Here is a 21,557-nt window from a genome sequence, read left to right as displayed (position 1 = left end):
TTTTTAATTTCCCGCTTAATTTCAAGTTGGTAATACAGTTGGCAGTACTAAAAATTCACTAACAGTATTCTGTTAGACGTTATTTTCAAAGTTGTTTTTTGTATTTTCTCCAAACTATTTAAACAATAATTATCCACTCACTTTCTCTTTCTGCTCGTGAAATGTGACTGAAATCAAGCCTGCAACGACGACTGTTTTCAACATGTCGTCCTACATTTTGTTTTTAACTTGTAACGTTTTTAGTAATTTTTAAAGTGTTTTTTAACAGTAACATTTTTAAGTTTAGTTGCAACCTCAGTTTTATCATGTTATTTAACGTTGTTGTTTATGCCACGAATCTTACATTCGGGTAAGTTTTTTATAGTTTTTTACAGCCTTTTTGGCACCATTCAGTTTGTTACTTCATAGTAATTTTCTTTGTAGACCTTGATAAAGGTGGCAAAAAACCACCGAAAGCTTGGATTCAGAATAAATAGTACGCCTTAGCAAAGCTCTATTTTTTATTGACTACCACACCCAAAAAGAAAAAAGTATTTACATATATATATATATATATATATATATATATATATATATATATATATATATATATATATATATATATATATTAACAGCAGTTAATGTGAGTTAATAACAAACTAAACTGAGTAGGTATCGGTAAAACTCGCAACAAAGGAAAAAATTATAATAAAATACGTATATAATATGGAGGGCAACCATATATACGTATTTCTGATTACTGGTCATCTTCAGTACGGTGCAGCCAAGTTAGAAAAAAAGCATGTATTTTCACGCGGCTTAACTTTGGATTTAAAGAAGCCGCAGATTAGAAAGACACTTTGCACTCCCAAATTTTCGAAAAAATTGAGGGAAAAATGCCAATTTTTACTTGAAATCGAAGAAAAATTGGAAGTAATTTATATTTAAATGGGAATAAGCCACAATTAAAGGTTAAAATACGTTTATTGACGTTTCAATTTCCACTTCGGAAATCGTTCTCAAAATACAAACATTAGTAAATTAAACAAATTTTGTTTTTTGTTACTTAGTGAAAAATTCTTCTAATAATTTAATTTTATCTGACTCATCTATATTGACAATTTAGACATACCTTATACATTTTAAAGTAGACGACTTTAAAATGATATTGCCAATATTGTTGAGTTGCGTTCCTGGGACGACTTTACTTATAAGATAGTTCATTCGATTACATGAAATCAACTTTAACTTGAGAATATCCGTCAGAAAAGAACATAACATGTAATTCGTCTTTAAAAAGACAAATACATGCCATGATGACAGTAAAATTCTCCTGTTAGTGATTCCATAGTAAATTATGAGGGAAAAACCAGGAAAAAAACCTCATAATACTATCCCGACATGGTAAGTATTTGATCGTGCATTTAGTTTACCTTCAATAAACACCAAATTCCGATTTTATATGTTTGTTATTTAAAAAACATAAATGATGTATTCTCTATATGTTACTGACTTACCAATACTGGTATTTTCCTTTTAATAACTTCCTCTTTCAATATGGGTAACCAGATCCTACTACATTCTGCCGAGGAATTCGCGACACAATTGGTCTCATTTAGCATAATTAGAGCCGCTTCTTTGATTTTTCTCTTTTTACCATCCGTTTCTTTTAGGACTATATTTGAATCATTTCATTGAACCCTATGTTCATTATCCCATGCGTGTTTACATATTTGAGATCTATCAAATTCTCTATTTTTAATATAGGATTGATGTTCACTTATTCTAACATTTAATGGTCTTGATGTTTCACCTAAATAAAACTGATCGCATTCACAAGGTATTTTATAAATGCAATTCTTTGTCCTTTCTTGTTCATTGTTAGGTTTGGTTTTGGACAAAATAGATCTCAACGTGTTTGTTGTTTCGAATGTTGTTGAAATGTTGAATTTATTTCCTATCCTTTTAAGCTTTTCCGATAATCCTTTTATGTATGGTATTGTTATTTTCCTCGTATTATTTCTTGCATATGCTGTAGGATCTCGTTCTAAGTTGTTTTGTTCTATTCGATCGATTGTTGAAAATTCCTTATTTATAAACGATAAAGGATAATCATTTTTTAATAAAACAGATGTTAACAAATGTTTTTCCTCCAAGAACGAATTTTCGTTAGAACAAGTAATTTTGGCTCTATCGTATAAGGATTTAATAATTCCCTTTTTAATATTAATATTGTGATTTGATTTGAAATTTAAATATCTGTTGGTGTGTGTTGGTTTTCTATACACCTGAGTTTCGTATCCAGTATCGTTCTTAGAGATTAAAACATCCAGAAAAGGTAATGTGTTATTATATTCCTTTTCCATGGTAAATGTTATTGTCTCTTCTTTATCGTTTATATCATTTAGGAATGTGTCCAACAACTCTGATCCATGAGGCCATAAATAAATAAAATTGGAAGTAAGCTTCAACTTTTTCAGAAACAACTACATCCCAACCAAAGAGAGCTAACACAGAAAATGGTCGATACTACATATGTGTCCTGAAGAAAGAGAAAAATTGGATCTGCAAAAAAACATCAGAAAGAATCACCGGTGGTCTGTTTAAAATGCTGAAGATAAGAAGATGAATGATCTGGTTACCGTTTTATCTGAGTTTAATTTTTGAAATATGTTTATTGGCTTATCAAAATATTGTTGTTTAATAAATATTTCATAAAAACAAACTCTGTTTTATATTAAAATGGTAATTAAATGTACCTACACATATTAAATAAGATTTATCCTGTGACACACCTGTATCCCACGCGACCGCTAATGTGTAACAAGGTGCTATGCAAGTAATTCAGGGTTAAGACTTCAACTTAACTGTATTAACACAAAATAAATTGAAGACTTGAAATAAATAATGTGGTAAGTGCCAAAATCATTATTTCAAAATAATCTATTTTTTTTCTTCCACAATGAATGTATTAGAAATAGTTTTCTCAAAATTAAACATAGGTTTATTAAAGTGAATTATGTTTTTGTGCATTAAATTATTTTGCGAACTGTTTGTAAAATAATTGTAAAAAAATAAAACAGCTATAAAATCTAAGAATGTGCTAAGTGCCGCCATCACAAAAATATAAAATATTGGAGTAAGTAATAACGAAAAACACAAAACATGTAGGTTCTAATGAGTATTGGGATTAAATAGGTCTTCATAAAATTTTCTATTTTTTTTTCTTCAAATAGGGAACCGTTGCCAACAAGTTTTTTTTTTCAGAAATTCTACTTTGGCAGGTCAAGTTAGGAATAGTCATTTCTGCAGTAGTTTTAATTGTAACATTTCTCTTTAAAACCTTTGTTGATTTCCAAGTTTCCAATTCATTTAGAGTTTCTCGTATTTTAACTAATCCTGGATTTTGTCGGTTATTATTGATCAATTGAGCTTTTGAAATTTAAAGCTTGGATGTACTGATTGAACTTCAGAAGTAACTTTAAATCAAAGAAGTCCTCGCGGTTTAATAATGTAACAAAAAATGGTGTTTTCTTTACAGCTGTTGTCATCATTCTTACCATATCCATAGGTACCTCACACTTCTCTTGCTTTTTCTCTTTTTAATTTGGGCAAAATCCCTGTCGCAACTCATAAATGAATGACCCGATACTAGATACTTGTGATTTATTTCATCGAAATATCCCTTGGAAACCAAATTAATCCATAAAAACAATAACATTTTATTTTTATTTTGTCCGGCGCTTTAAATTGTTACTTTTCGTTTCTGTGTCCGTATATGAGTGAATGCTTTCAACATACACGATGCAATTTCATTCCCTCTACGTCCTGTTATACCCTCATGCCACAAAACATGAAGCCATACAAAGGTTGACAATTAAAAACATTTGACTATGAATTATGTCTATGGCATAGAATCTGTCATGGTGTCACTCGTGGGTTGCTGACAATTCTGATGGTCTTTTCTCATTGCTTCTACAGCTGCTTCAGCTTTTCGGTGGTGAAGTTCTTTGAGCATCTTTTTGTGGGGCATCTGTTGTTTGCATGTGTAGTAAATCACAGGTAGCACAGGTATCCGTTCTAGGCTTACAAAAGCTTAATTTGGGAAAATTCTTTTTTAAAATTTGAAAGTGAAAACGAACGCATAAAAACTATCAAGATGAGCTTTCTTAAACGCCAAGTAAAGTCTATTTATATTGAGTTCGGAGCTCAGATACTGTTTCTCGCTTTTTAAATGGGTGTAGTGTCCCACGGGTCTGGGAAATTTGTTTATGTGCTCGATAACCAATGCTCTACCTTCCGGCACGAACTTTCTAAACTGCAGTTTATTACCTCTCCTTTCTTTATAAACTGACTCTTCTTTTTTTTTAACTTAGCTAACGTTTCAATTTGTATTGAAGTTATTCCAAACACCGCGCAAAATGTCCTCCTACACACCTTTAAAATGTTGCCTTCTCCGTTGGGCAATGTAAAGGAAAGCGTAACCTGCCTCTTACTCTCTTCTGGTTTTTCATAATTTCCATGCCTTCTCCTCTTGATAGCACACACATGGATAAAATTAATAGCATACGTATTTTGCCGTACATTATCATTGAAACCATAAAATTCGTGAAAAGGCCTCGTGAATTTTTGTTCATACTGTATCTCTTTACACTTGAAGTTGTATTTGGACAATATCTAAAACAAAATTTCAGAACAATTAGTGCCCAAAAATAAAAACAATATTTGACTTAATTTAACCTTATTTTCAGAAGGCTGCTTGACAGTAACTTTTTTATTATTTTTCTTTGTATAGTACTCTTCTCCAGCATTTCTTTTTTTCTGCCTTTCCTTTTGCTTATTGTCCTTTCTAGAAGTAGCACCAGCATTCATTCTTATATGAGTTTAAGATTATACAGAACGAGATAAACAATAACAACTTTACTAATACAACATCAAAACAGTACTGAAACTGTCATATTTATTGGCACTTACCACATTTTTTACCGGCGACGTTGTGGCGATTGAAAAACACGCACTCCGTTGAGAATTGTTTAAGGACGTAATAATAACCCGGCGACTAAGCGCATAATATAGGTTGTTGGTTATGGTACTTGGAAGATTTTAAAGGTATAAAATAACGATGAGATTTTTTGGCACTTACCACATTATTTTTTATTTCATGTCTTCAATTATGTATTACATATCTACGAGTAATACTTAATCAATCGGTAAGTTTTATCTCAGGACTGTTTTCTGAACGTCCATCGTAGAAGCTCCGTGTATAAAGACTAAGTGGTTCTAAAAGATTAGGGTTACTGAGTGCCGTTCACATGGTATCGTCATTTCTTTATGGGAAATTATGAAAGCATCCCCCAATTAAATGAGGACATTTAAAAAATAATAATTTTTTTAAAATTTGTTTCGGTTAGTTAAATATATTTTAGTGGAATAAAGTTTTAACAGAAAAGTGTGAAAAGGAATTATGCAAATATGAAATATTATTGTTTGTACAATCATTTGTCTAGCGAGCGCAGCATAGCTACATCACCAGCCGCCACTGCCCATTACTTATTACTATCACAAATCAAATGCATTTTTCTTTAAAACTGACAAAAATAAATGTTACATATATACTTTCTTTGTTTCAGATAAAATATGGAATAGATAAATTCCAGTCTGATGCATTTCCGGAATAAGGTCAACATGAATTCGAATCAGTGCTTAGTACCTATTTTCCTTTTTTTATTTTTCCAATTGGCTAAACCATTTCCGGACACGTTCGACAATCTCAACAGTTCCGCCAACAACGCCACCACCAGTTTAAGTAAAAATGACTTCAAACAAAACGTGCAGTTTGTTACAACGAACAACTCTAACAATCTACTAGAACCGGCACAAATAGGAGGTAATTACACGTTTAATTTACTTTAATAAAAATTTGTTATCGCGATCAGTAAAAAACAGACGATTTTTATTTTAGACTGGGCACTGAAACAAATGGACGCGTTTTATCAATTGTTATAGCTCAGCTCGTTAAAGATCATCAAACATTATATAAAAATATACAAGATGTCGACATAGAGTTTGTTTGTCCAATATTTGTATAATTGCTTCACGTAGAAAATAAATAAATCTTTAGCAAATGCTTATAGCCCAGTCTGGTTATACAAAAATCATCGATTTCACGGCAAAATGTTTCGCAGATATCTGAAGCTTTTAAAACATATGTGGGGGTTACTAGATGACCAATAGATAAAAAGATACTCCTATTTTTACCTTGCGTTTTTTTTAAACAATAATTTATGGCCAGAATTTGATTTTTTATCTATAAGTTTTTTTCCCTTATAATTTAAATAAACAATATTTATACCATTTTCTTATATCAAGAATATCTTTATTTTCCCGTTTTTTTAATTAAAATTGATAAATATTTTACGGAGATATTTGCAAAAAAAGCAGTTTTTTTTTGCACTAATTTATAAATTTAATTAATTTTCTTATTAATAAAATAAAATGTTATTAGTACATTTCAACATTGAGGAATTACCGTCCTTTAAATTTGTGCGAAATTTACCCCCGATCGGTCAAATAGTTTAAAAGTTATTCAATTTGTTTATCCCTGGGACTAATTATTTAAACCATTGAACTTGCCCTATGAATGATGCTAGACACATTTAACAAATTTCATAGGATTCTTTAAGACTTATACTATCACAGAAGTTAAATGAATATTGAGTTTTCATCGAAATTATTTACAAAATAAACGTTTGAAAAAGGGATATGTTTTTTACTTATAAACAATTAACTTCTATATTTTTCAAGCTACAGACTTGTACGTACAACCATTAGATAGCTGGTAAAAAAACTCACATTTAACAAAAAAAAAAAAAAAACCTTCTATGAACAATAGGAACGAAGTTAGCGACAATTTTTTTGTTAATTATATCTCCATTGTTTATAAACATTAAGAAGTAAAATTTGCACAAATTTTGAATGAAAATCTAAACTTTATATTTAATTTTATAGCTATAAAATTCATCCAATTTTTCGAAACTTAAAACCTTTCGAAACGAAGTTACTTTCGAAAGATCGACATAGGAAAGTGGAGGGGAAACTGTTTTAGCTCCTCGCTGCAAAATTTAATATTATGGTTACGGATTTATCATTTAAAAGCTTCAACAGTTCTGTAGAAATTTCATCAGGTCCATTTGCTTTTCCATTTTTAGCGTTTCTTATTGCGTATTCTACTTCTTCTTTCAATATGTCTGGCCCAGTTGGATTGATTATCTGAGTTAAGTTGTTTCTATCGTCTTCAAATAATTCATTCAGGTATTCTGTCCATCTTTTTATTTTATTCTCTAGATCTACAATAAGATTTCCATCTTTATCTTTATGTTAACCTATTTGGCATTTCTTTATGCTTCCTGTTATCTCTTTTACTTTTTTGTGTATATTAAACGCATCGTACTCTTTCTCATAGGTTTCCATTTCTTCACATTGTTCTTTAATCCACTCCTCTTTGACTTCTTTTATTCCCTTTTTTATGTGTTTATTTATTTCTTTGTATTTGTCTGGGTAATTCTTCATCTTTCTTCTTTGTTCCATCAAGTCTAGTATATCTTGTGTCATCCACCCCTTATTCTTTGTTGTTGTTTTTGTAAAATGTTTCTTTCCTGCTGTTTGTATAGCTGTATTTATGTACTTTAATTTTTGGTTAACGTTGTTTGTATCGTTAATTTGTTGCTGCACTGAACGGAGGTTTTCATTTATTTCTTCTCCTGTTTCTTGTCGTATATTTTTGTTTCTAAGTTTATTTAACTCTAGTGCCTTTCTGTGTGGTCTTCTAATCTTTTTTGGCCTCGCCTCTATCACGGTAACTACCGGGTTATGATCTGAGCCTATATCAGCTCATGGGTACGTCTTAGTACATTTAACAGCATTATGATACCTCCTTGCTACCATAATGTAGTCTATTTGATTTCTCACTATTTTTTCTTTGGTATGTTGTGGAGATGTCCATGTATACATCCGTCGTGGAGGTAATTTGAAAAAGGTATTTGTTATTACGAAGTCTTCACTTTGGCAAAATTGAATCAATCGATCTCCTCTGTCATTTCTGTTTCCATGCCCATATTTTCTTACTTGTTCTCCTAACTTACCTTGACCCACCTTGGCATTAAGATCGCCCATTATTATGTTAATGTATGGAAAGACTGACTTAATAAGTAAAGACAAACAACCTGCAACAAAAAGGTTCAGACGTGACAGTGAAGTCGAATGAATGAACCAAATTTTAACTTTTAAACCAATGTATGTAAAGAAAATAAAAAAACTAAAGTTCAATAAACATTGCAAAATTTAATAGGGCAAGTGATGAAAAAATCGACTTATTTTATCAAAGCAGTAAGGCAGATTAGATTAATATTTTTATATCATATTTGTAAGAAAAATAGAATAAAAATCAATATTGTTAATTATAAAAATACAAACAATTATAATTAATATAAGGAATATAATAATATAATGTGTAAAAAATTACCTGAAATTTAATTTATAAAATATATAATTATTATTACATCATTGATATAAAATGAAAAACCATATGATGATTTTCCGGGAGTTTCCGAGATTTATGGGGGGTAAAAATTATGTCATCATTATTAATACTGCGACAGACTATTCGAGCAAATTAAAAAAAAAGTAAGTATTTAGGGTGAATTTCAAATGGACTCAATTTTTCCGAGTTTTCCCATATTTTCTGGCCAGTGAAAACTATGTAGTTATTCATATTTCGACGAGCTACCCCAGAATAAAAAAAAGAGGCTTGCAGCTGCAAAGGAAGCCGAGATAATGTAAATTTTTCCTACGTGTTGCAATTTAAAGTTCCGATTCCGAAAAAAAAACGGAGCTGAAACAGATATCCTCTCCACTTTCCTATGTCGATCTTTCGAAATCGAAAGTACCGTCGTTTCGAAAAATTAAAAAAATTTTATAGCTATAAGTTTCAATATAAAGTTTAGATTTTTATTTAAAATTTGTGCAAATTTTACTTCTTAATCTTTATAAACAATGGAGATATGATTTTTTTAAAAAAAGTCACCAACTTCGTTCCTATTGGTCATAGAAGGTTTTTTATTTTTTAATGTGAGCTTTTTTACCAGCTATCCAATGGTTGTACGTACAAGTCTGTAGCTTAAAAAATATAGAAGTTATTACAATTGTTTATAAGTAAAAAACATACCCCTTTTTCAAACGTTTATTTTGTAAATAATTTCGATGAAAACTCAATATGCATTTAGCTTCTGAGATAGTCTAAGTTTTAAAGAATCCTATGAAATTTGCTAAATGTGTCTAGCAACATGCATAGGGCAAGCTCAATAGTTTAAATAATTAGCCTCAGGGGTAAACAAATTAAATAACTTATAAAATATTTGACTGATCGGGGGGAAATTTCGCACAAATCTAAAATATGGTAATTCCTTAATGTTTAAATGTATTAATACCATTTAATTTTGTTAATAAAAAAATTAATAAAATTTATAAATTAGTGCAAAAAACTGCTTTTTTGCAAATATCTCTGTAAATTATTTATCAATTTTAATTAAAAAAACGGGAAAATAAAGATATTCTTGACATAAAAAAATGAGATAAATATTGTTTATTTAAAATATAAGGGAAAAAATTTATAGACAAAAAATCAAATTGTGACCATAAATTATTGCTTAAAAAAAACGAAAGGTAAAACTAGGAGTATCTTTTCATCTATTTATCATCTAGTATCCCCCACCTATTTCTTAAAAGCTTCAGATATCTGCGAAACATTTTTCACCTTTTTTTTAACCAGACTGGGCTATTAAGGATAATAATTAGGTTCTGAAATTGATTTTTGTGACATATTTTAGTTATTGTTTACAACTACAATATTGTTTTATCAAGAATTTAACCACAATTGATTCTAATAAAAATTATATTTAAATTTGTTTTGACATTCAGATTCCCGATCCGGAAATCGTTTAAAAAAATTATAGTTAAGGAATTATTGGTGTTAACCTTTAAGTATTCATTTATTGTCGCTTTGTGGCAACCAACGTCACAATTATTGGCTAACTTAGCCAACCTGTATGTGTCCACTGCTGGACATAGTTCTCCCTCAGCTCTTTTTATCTGTGTCTGTCTTGTGCTGTTTGCATTCAGTCACTGCTAATACGCTTCAGGTCGTCAGTCGATCTAGTTGATAAAATTTTTTTTTCCGTAGAGCTTCTTGTCTTTGTCTCCACTCGGAAATACAATTTATTCATCGGTTGTCTGATAATCAGGTGATGTGTCCTGCACAATTTCGTTTTAGCGACGCGATTTTTTGGAGTGAGTCTGTTGTTTTTGTTCTACTACGGATTTCTTCGTTTGGGATTCAGTCCCTTAGAGAGACATCCAACATCTCTTTAGCCCTCTATGTCACTCAAATCTTATTAACTACCTTTTCTGCGAGTGTTGATGATTTCGCTCCATAAGTAAGTAAGTACAGGAGGGCCTGCGTAGCGCAAGCGGTAGGATGCTTGACTCGCAAGCCGGTGGTCCGGGGTTCGAATCCCACCGCCGGCAAGAACATCTAGACATTTTAAAAATGTCTATAGGCCCCAGGTCGACTCAGCCTGAATAAAAATGAGTACCTTGGGTAAAACCAGGGGTAATAATAGACGGTTGAAGCGTAGCACTGGCCATGTTACCTTCCTTGTATACCGTAGGCCCTAGATATAGCAGACTACCCTGCTATACTCCCAAAGCCGCGACAGCGGTATAAAACGGGAGACTATTATATAAGTAAGTACAGTTAACACACATTGGTCAAAGATTTTCATTTTGAGGCGTATGGGTTAATCCGATTTAAATGCATAGTTTAATTTACCAAACTCTGCCCGGGATAATCCTTTGCGATGCGGCAACTTAAATGTCTGATTACCTCTGCTCAACCCAATTTTATGTCGTAAGTACTTGAACGATGCAGTCTGCACAATATCCCTTTTATTAATAGCAATATTTCGATGTAGCACCAGACATGTCATTATTTGCGACTTGTTCATATTAATAATTAGTTTGACCTCCAAGGAAGCGTAATATAATTTGTCCAACAATATTATTGCATCATCCATACCATCGGCTATAAGGCCGATGTCATTTGCGAATCTAAAAGCTAGGTTTTGAATAAACTAAGCTTCTCTCTATTTATTTATTTATTTATTTATTAATTTATTTATTTATTTACGGGATGTCCCCATTTTACAAAATTTAACAAAAATAAAATATGCTTACCATAATACAAGTACATACTAAAACTAAGTATTAAATAATGATTACATAATTATTGTTAAACAAATGAATAAATTAAGTAAATTAAATTAAATTTCCTGAAGATCTTAATAAAATGAAATTATCTTAATAAAATAAAATAAAATAAAATAAAATAAAATAAAATAAAATAAAATAAAATAAAATAAAATAAAATAAAATAAAATAAAATAAAATAAAATAAAATAAAATAAAATAAAATAAAATAAAATAAAATAAAATAAAATAAAATAAAATAAAATAAAATAAAATGAAATGATCTTAATAAATTAAAATGAGTGATCTTAATAAAATGAAATGAAATGAATAATAAAAGTTAAATGTCACTCATCTTTGATTTCTAACATACTCAGTCAAACAGTGCCTAAATCTTACAGATTTTATATCCACCAGATCATGAGATTGGCTAAAGTTATTTTCCAGGATCTGAATCCTGTTAATAGGAGAGATTTTGCCATAATTAGTGTGATAGTGTTTTATAGAAAACAAAGGCACGTCTCTAAGAATTCTAGTGTTACATCTAAAGTTGATAAGACTTAATAAATCAAAACAGTCAGTGGTATGGTCAAGTAGTTTATGGAGAAAATCTAGATCACATTTAGTTCTGTAGTCTTCTAAGGAACTGATATTTAGCCTTGACCTTAGTTCTACCGAAGACATTCTCCTTAACTTTAATCTATAAGCACAAATTCGGAGAAACTTATTTTGAATTTTTTCAAGGGTGTATATATGGTTAAAATAGTATGGTGACCATACTATAGAAGCATAGGACAGGATGCTACGGACGAAAGTAAGATATAAAATTCTATATGTGGGTACTGAAAAATCTCGAGAGTTTTTTGTGATAAAACCTAGATTTCGGTAAACTTTATTTGACAAATTGTTGATGTGGGGGATAGATGACAAGGAACTGTCAAATAACACTCCCAAATCTTTTATTTCAGTCACTCTTGATAGAAGGCTTGTATTAATATGATAGTCAAACACAACGTTATTTTTAGATTTTCTAAAGGAAATAACAAAACATTTATCTTTAGGTAACTGGAGAGCATTCGAAAGAAACCAATTATACAGGAAAGTAAGGTCTTCCCGGATCCTTAGACAATCAAATAGATTTGAAACTTTAAAATATAACTTAAGGTCATCAGTAAATAGCTACAACTGACAAACCTTCATTACCTCAGAAATATCATTAATAAACAAATTAAAGAGAAGAGGACCCACATGTGAACCTTGTGTGACCCCTGAACTGACAAAGATAGAAATTGGAAGTGAACCCTTTATAAAAACAAACTGAATTCTTTCATCAAGATAACTACAAAACCATGAAAGAAACCACTCAGGAAAACCAATACATCTTAATTTAAAGATAAGTAAAGAATGGATTACTGTATCAAAGGCCTTCAAGCAATCAGTATAGATGGAGTCCACTTAGTACCCATCCTCGAAAGCCCTGATAATATAATCATGATACAAAACAAGATTTGTAGATGTAGATTTGCCCTGCCTAAATCCATGTTGCTCATTAATCAAGAGATTCCTACAATGCCATGTAAGATATTTGTTTAGAATTAGTTCAAAAAGTTTAGGGATGGCAGATAACATAAGAACAGTCCTATAATTTTTTATATTGTCTCTGTCACCGTTTTTAAATACAGGAGTTATATAACTGTCACGCCACTTACTAGGGAAGGTGTGTAGTCTCAAAGATAAATTAAATAATACATGTAAAGGTTTGGATAGACTGTAGACACATCTTTCTAAGAAATATGTAGAAATATTATCAGGGCCGTAACTCAGTTTATCCTTTAGACCATTTATAGACTCAACGACTTCAGAAAGTGAAAATTGGATAAATGGAATGTCAACCGAATATTTTACTTTAAAATTGAAGTTACTTAAATTAACTTTGTCTGAGCGATAGACACTAGAGAAATGGCTCGCAAACAAGTTTGCTATTTCCTCACTTAATTCAGCTAACAAGTCATTAAAATGCATGACATTTGGAATTCCGTGGCTTTTATTCAAAGAGTTTATATGGTTCCAAAATTGTTTTGAGTCTAAGTGAATAGATTCCTCAATGTTGGAGATATAAGATCTGTAGCATTGATCTGTTAATGTTTTGCATCGTGTTCTAAGATCTGAAAATAAGGTATAATCAGTTGCTAACTGAATATGTTTGAATCTAGTATGAGCAGTTTTTTTTAAATAACAATTTTTTTTAAATCTGGAGAAACCAACGAGGACATTTTGAAGTTTTATATGTTATTTTTGGAACAAAGAGTGATATTGCTTCAGAAAGAACTTCATAAAAAATATTTACGGAGATATTAATATTTGAATCATCAAAACTAACATCAAAACTAATTGCTACATAATGAAAGTTATTGTGAAGCAAAGTGTCTACTGCCTCATGCACTGACAGTTTCTGATAGTCATCAATACTGTGGAAAATGAAATCCAAAAATACTCCACGTTGATTCGGTATAATATTTGATTGTCTAAGGTTCAGGTAAGAGAAGCATTCACATATCAGCTTTGCTGGATAGTTTCGTTGGCAGTCAACAAGCAAGCCCTCTTCATTTGAGTAAGCCCAAGAAGCTAGTGGTAAATTGTAGTCGCCAAATAAATATACAGGTACATCTGGCCTATTGTTTTTAATAGTTTCAACTGCCGAGCAATGACTAAGGTAAATATCTTCTGATGAGTTGTGAGGAATGTACACTCCACCCAAGATAACTGATGTACATTCATAATCCACTTGAATAAACAGATGCTTAACATTTTTAATGACAGATTTGATTTGTTTAGCTTTAAAATGGTTTCGGAACATAATTAAAACTCCTTCTCCACGCTGCTTAGTACTAGTTCTTAAGTTACGATCCAATCTGAAACTGTGGTAGCCATATTTTAACAATTCATTATCTGACTAATCTTGATTAAGTCAAGTTTCTACCAGAATAATGACATGATCATAGTTGCATTGGAAAATGGAGATTCGAAGTTCATTGAGTCGAGTACGTATTCCTCCAAGATTCTGATAATATACAGACATAGTGTTTATTGCGATTGGTTTTTTGAAGTTTTTTTAGCAACTGTCGGAAGCCCCTTTGTAAATTTAATAATCAAGTCAGATTCTCCCTTTTGTTCTCGAGCACGCAACTCTGCCAAAACAGTTTTAAACTGTTTCTGTTGAAGTTTCGTTTTATCGTAGCCTATTTTTATGCCATTCTCAATGCGATATTTATGTGGATACCATCTTCGTTCAGATCTGCGTTCTTACAAGGCAAAGGCGAGGGCTTGCTCGCAAACAAATATAAAATAAGGCATATTTTTATGCCATTCTCAATGCGATATTTATGTGGATACCATCTTCGTTCAGATCTGCGTTCTTACAAGGCAAAGGCGAGGGCTTGCTCGCAAACAAATATAAAATAAGGAGCACAATCACACACTGTCTTAGCATTATATATTTCCGTTGCCGAGTTTGGAGCACTTTGGAGAGTTTGGGAAAACTCTGTGATGTAGCCCGATAGGGTGTTTTAATATATACCTTTTATAAAGAAATTTTTAAAATAAATCTAGAGTTTTGAACTGTGTCTGGTTCAGGAAATTTCCAGTTATAAAGCTTTGTGACAATATTTAAGACTCTTTTAAGGATAAAGGGTTCGTAAGAAATATTACACCAATGTGAGAGTTATATATTCATGCTATTCAGAATTGATGCTAGCGTAGCATTGAAGGGTGATTTTTTCAAAACTAAATAATATAATGCCTTCTATGAACGCTTCAAAGAGTACTATCTTATTTTGTGTCTTCTTGGGCAGCTTGAATAAATGGTGAGTTTTTGTTTTAATGTGTTCAGGAACTGTTAAAATACGTTGTTTTCTGGATTATGTTGTGACTGTGAGGTGATTGGTATTATTTATTTAGTTATATTGATTACTTCTCACTCTTCAAATGTATTCTAGAATTTGTCCGATATCCCAACACAATAATTCAGTCTTTCTCAGTAGTCGATTTTCCCAAGGTACAATTCTGTTACCAGTCCTTCCAAACTAAGTACCCTGTCAGGTTTTTGTTTGAATGCCCATAACATTAATAACTGCTGTTGCTGCACAATAAATCAACAAAGGACAATATTTAAATGTATGGGCTTCTCTATGACATAATTAAGTAGGACTTTCACTATTCAGAATTTGTAATGGCGCACTAGTTTCTTCGAACAGTTTATTATTGGTAGCGGTGACCTGCTAAGGCAGGCTTGTTTCATTAAATTCTTGTTCGGTTTATTTCGCTGATCAGACTATTGTGCAACTCGTTGTTGTCCTGCTACGTATGAGTGATCAAATTATTAAAGCCATCTAGTAAAATTCAATTTTTTTACAAAAAGGGGTTATAATTGAGCTGTATAATTTATTAATGCGTTTGTTTCCATTTGAGTATCTTGTAACACTTTATGAAAGTACAGTAAATAGTCTGGCAATAGTGGCAATACAGTGGGCGTGGCAATACCTGACTTAGATGCCATTGTTTGCCAGTACTCTCCAGTATAGCTTGCAACATGTGTGCATATTGTTTTGTATTTTTGGTGTTTCTAGTAATAATAAATAGTTTTTATTGTTTCTTAGTGATATTATGACAGTCGTGTACTATTTTTTGTGAATTTAGCAAACATTGCATGTTCGTTACACTAGTGGTACCAGAACATTATGAGAAAAGCCAATGACATCGCACCAAAATATTAAACAAAAAATTTGGATTTGACCCCAAGGCGCAAACAAAAATGTGGTCAAAAAAAAATTAAAACACCGCGAGATGAAAGAAAAATTTAAGATATTTTTTGATCAAACAGAAAACAATCTCAAAACAAAAATGATGCAGGAGTCTGGCATTAATATTTCGTTAATGACAGCTCGTCGGCAAATAAAGGATCTGGGGTTTTCAACCTGTCGCCCTGCAATAATGCCGCTACTCACACCAGCCATGGAAAAAAAAGACTTCAATGGGCCAAAGATCATAAAGATCTCCATGGCTGCTTGGAATCAGGTAAATAAAATTACTTAACATTGTTTTCCTTTTATGTAGTTTACAGTTGATCAGTACGTTCGCGATTCTAAAATAATAATAATATTCCAGGTTTGCTTTTTGGACGAATCTACTGTGCAGAGAAAACCTGGGGGAAAGTACAAAGCGGATTATATTGTAAGGACTGTAAAACACCCCCTGAACCCCCTAAGCATCATAGTGTGGTCTATGATAATCAGTCAAGGAACTGCTGTACTCCATATTGTTAATGAAATAATGCGTTAGGCGTTGCGTACTTGAGAGTACTGCAAACAAAAATGCTTCCCATATCCAGGAGTGGTTCCCAAATAAGAGTTTCACGTTTATGGATGACTCGGCGCCTTGCCACAATGTAAAAACTGTTACAAAATTCCTTGCTGACAACCAGATAAAGGTGCTTGACTGGCCTGGCAATGTGCCAGATCTGAATCTAATAGAAAATCTTTGGAAGCACATTAAGAAAGAAATTTCTAGTGAAATTATAACCACAAAGCGTCAATTGATCGAACAGTTAATAGCAGTATGGAATTGGAGTGAAGCAATTCAACAGCATTGCCAGAAATGCATGAAAAGTATGCCAAGAAGGTGCCAGGCAGTCATTGATGCAAAGAGTGACACCAAATATTAGGCTTAAGGCATAATTTTAAGTGTTTTCATGTAATTACTTTTTTTTCAATATTTGTAAACTTTATAAGTTTCTAAATCACAATAAAATAGAATTAAGCACAAAAATATGTTTTATGCTCAATTATATACCATTAGTAAACAAAAAATACAATTTTATGGGGTGGCTCTAATAATTTGACCACCCACTGTATTATCAAGTTAAGTTTCTTGTTAACAAGTTCAGGAACTTACTTATTATTTTATTAAAACATAATCTACAAACTAAGTCTGGATTATGAATCTATCGTTCTACTTCGCTTTTGATTATACCCCATGTAGTCTCTGAAAACTAGTATGTTGAACACACAAGACAACCCAGAAGAAATGTGGAAAGGTTTAGAAATGCCATAGAAACCTCTGTAGAAAGAACCAGAACCGAAAAAAAGATCACCAAGAGAAAACACTGGATGACAGACAGAACGCTGCAACTTCTCGAAGAGCGAAGGTGAATCAAATCTCTCATATATCAAAACGACAGCAACAAAAACACCCATTCCGATCATTTCATAACAAAGGCAGGTATCAGGCAGGGATGCATAATCTCGCCAACTCTGTTTAATATTTACAGCGAACACATTATGCGAAAAGGTACTAGACGGATGGAAGGGTGGAATATCAGTAGGAGGTCAAAAAATTAGTAACTTGAGATATGCTGATGACACTTTAATAATCGTGGCACATCAAGAAGAAAAAGCCAAACATGTGGACCAAAGTTAAATAGGAGTAAGACAAAGATCATAATAGTAGACAGAGCTTGGAATAATCTTCAACACATTAAATAAATTGGGATCTTTGAAGTAGTAAATAGTTTCATAAACCTGGGGTCCCTAATAACAAATAACGGAAGGTGTGACAGAGAAATACGTAGAAGGTTGACTATTGCTAGAACAGCTATGATGAAACTGGTAGCAATTTGGAAAAATTCTAGCATAACAATACGTACAAAACTAAGGCTGGTAAGGGCACTCATTTGTCCTATAACTACATATTATGCATCAGAAACGTGGACCTTAAAGAAAGTGGATAAAAATAAACCAGACGCTTTTTAAATGTGGGTATACCGCCGCATGTTAAGAATATCCTGGATTGATCAGGCACAGTAAAAATAAACAACACCCATTTCGATCATTTCAGAACAGAGTCAGGTGTCAGGCAGGGATGCATAATCTCGCCAACTTTGATTAATATCTACAGCGAACACATTATGCGAAAGGTACTATACGGATGAAAGGCTGGAATATCAATAGGAGGTCAAAAAATCAGTAACTTGAGATATGCTGATGACACTTTAATAATCGCGGCAAATCAAGAAGAAATGGAAGACCTAATGAGATGTCTGGAGGAGAAAAGCAAAACATATGGACTAAAGCTAAATAGAAGTAAGACAAAGATCATGATAGTAGACAGAGCTTGGAGTAATCTAACAATATACACAAAAAGAAGGCTGATAAGCTCACTCATGTTTCCCATAGCCACATATGCATCAGAAACGTGGACCTTAAAGAAAGCGGATAAAAATAAACTAGACGCTTTTGAAATGTGGGTATACTGCCGCATGTTAAGAATATCCTGGATTGGTCATCGCACGTATCGATATTAGAACAACTTAAAGTAAAAGATAGATTGCTTAAACAAATACAACAGAGATATTTGCAGTATTTTTGGACACATTGCTAGAAGAACAGGTACGATGGAAAAACTGATAGTCGAGCGTAGAGTTGAAGGAAAGAGACCTAGGGGAAGATCTCCAAGCCGTTGGGTAGATCAAATAAAAATATTGATAATGGCTGTTATCAATATAACCCGCTTTATGTAACCAATGGTTATATAAAGCCGAACAACTAGCCCAGGACAGGAAAGGATGGGGGGAAATCGTGAAAAAACTGTAAAAGCCTGATGGTGTCACCACATCCCAAAAGTAATTAGGACTCAGGAGACTCTGGAATAAGGTTATTACTTATAATTACTCGATTATATCTTATAAAAATAAAAAATATAATATTTTAATTTTATTAACAGTAATTTTTTTTTTCAGAATTAGCATACAACTATAGCAACGATTCTGTCGGCGAGAGTTACGATGACTATATAGAGTTAATGTCTCCAAAAAGTTGGACATGGGTCCTTATTTTTTGCCATTTTGTAGTTTTCGTGATTGGTTTAGTCGGTAACTGTTTAGTGTGCGTCGCGGTTTATCGAAATCACACCATGCGGACGGTTACGAACTATTTCATAGTTAATTTAGCTGTAGCGGATTTTCTAGTGATACTATTTTGTCTGCCCCCCTCAGTTGTATGGGACGTTACCAGTACGTGGTGGTTTGGATCGGCTTTATGCAAAATTGTATTATATATACAGGTAAGATTTTTTTAAATTAAGCTAATGTCTAATTAGAAATTAAGCAACATGAAAAATGTAGATCTATAGTAATAAAAGATACAAAAAAAATCTTGGTAGGTTTAAACTCCACATTTTAAACTATGTTACAATATAACAGAGTGTTTCATAACGTCTTGCCAGATCACAGTTATATATTTTTTAATTAAACAACCCACGGACTTATTTTTAAAAAATAAAAAAAAAGATTTAGGTATTTGAAAACATTTCACTGAAATAAGTTAAAACTGGATGAACTTTATTCGCTCATAGGTATATAAGTATTATATAAAAAAAGTTATTACAATATCTTTATTTTACAATATTACTGAAATTTTTCCTTATTATAACTAGCCTTCACAATTTCGTCAATAAAAAAAGTGTTTTTTGCGAAGTTTAGAATATATATATATATATATATATATATATATATATATATATATATATATATATATATATATATATATATATATATATATATATATATATATATATATATATATATATGGTTTAAGGGAACACTACTTAGTTATTAATTTTTATGAAAAAACTTTACAAATTTATTTAGTAATTCTGACAACAGGTGAACTAGCACATTTTGTACATATTTTCTTACTGCATGATAAACATATTGGTTTTTTACAATCCTAGCATAAGTAAAATGTCTTTCTATGAAGTTTAGATGGGCATAAAGAACAATATTTCCGAATCTCTAATTTTTCTTTGGGGAAAACTTTACTGGTTCTTCGAGTGCAAGTATTCTTCTCATCGAGTTTCTTATATTTAAGCTAATTTTAGGATATACAAATCATTTTCTCATAAAATGTTCTGTCGTTAGTGCGTTCATGAATTTGATTCGGGATGTATTTTCATTATTTTATAAACAATTAGACATGACAAATGCATTGACACAACTCATGTCTAATATTTGATAAAAAATAGCCATTGTCCAATGTCGAGTTCTCCTTGATGAGCTGTAAATGGTGTATTTTTCATCTAGTGGATCAACACTTCCTTTTGTTGAATTATAGAATGATGTTATTTCAGGTTTGTTACTCTCAACATCTGTACAATATCTCAACAATGACAGAGGTGCATAAAAGAAATAAGGAATACAGCCTTGTTTATCTTAGGAATATAATATGAAACTATTACATGTTTTGAAAATCCATATAATGCAGAACCAACTTGTTTTTTTTGTTGGCCTTAAATTATGAAGGTTTTGATTTTTTTTATGGTTCCGACATAGGTAAGGCCTCTTGGTTGTAACTTTTTCACTAGCTGAAGAGAAGAAAACTAATTATATGCAATAGTGTTCCTATTACTGCCAAATAGACATTTTAGTTGACAAATTACAATCGGTAATGCGGGTTTGGTTAATTTTTTTCTGAATTTGGAAGACCCATTCCGTTCGAACTTTTTCCCGTATATATAGGCATTATAGGCAAATTGAGTCTTAGCGTCAGTTTTCAAGAACCCTTTTGTGCAATATTTTCGTGACTTATTTGGTATGTACATCCGGAATTTGCACCGGCCCCTAAACCCGATTTATATCTCATCAATACATACAAGAAATAATTGCAAGCTGGAGCAGCAGTGGCAATTATTCAAAACCTCTATATTGGAGCCAAGTAAGAAACTACTTACAACAACCAAATGTAAGAAAACAGAGTGGATGACCGAGGAAATTCTAGAGTTGATGAATGAAAGGGGAAAAAACAATACCATCAATACGATCCGCTATAAACATCTTCAAAACCAAATAAGAACAAAAATTAGGGAGGCTAAAGAAACCTGCTTTTATGAAAAATGTAAAGAAATAGAACTGCAAAACAGATATGACAACTTTAATCTACATAAAAAAGTCGGAGTAGGAACTGGAAGAACCTCGAATATATTGCTCGACAAAAATGGAAATATTATATTGGAGACAGAACAAAAACTACAACGATGGAAAGAGTACATCGAAGAATTATTTCATGACCAGAAAGCTAATACATCTGTAGATAGCCGAACGAGAGATGTAGGCCCAGAGATAACCAAATTAGAGATAATTCAGGCATTAAACTCAATGAAAACTAATAAATCTGCTGGTCCAGATGAATTACCAAGCCAGCTATTAAAGTTGGCCAATGAGAAAAACC

General features: G+C 31.8%; 1 long non-coding RNA gene across 1 annotated transcript in view; it reads left to right on the top strand.

Moving 5' to 3' along the window:
- LOC140431215 (uncharacterized) overlaps positions 1-5,770 on the top strand; it is a 353,293-nt gene extending 347,523 nt beyond the window's left edge. The window contains exon 4 of the long non-coding RNA XR_011949642.1: positions 5,610-5,770. This is a non-coding gene — a long non-coding RNA (uncharacterized lncRNA). The remainder of the gene's footprint in view (positions 1-5,609) is intronic.
- The last annotated feature ends 15,787 nt before the right edge of the window (positions 5,771-21,557 follow it).

This window comes from Diabrotica undecimpunctata, unplaced genomic scaffold (assembly GCF_040954645.1).
Source record: "Diabrotica undecimpunctata isolate CICGRU unplaced genomic scaffold, icDiaUnde3 ctg00000444.1, whole genome shotgun sequence".
NCBI lineage: Eukaryota > Metazoa > Arthropoda > Insecta > Coleoptera > Chrysomelidae > Diabrotica > Diabrotica undecimpunctata.
Note: the sequence above shows the minus strand (reverse complement) of the source record. Positions and strands in the feature narration are given on the sequence as shown.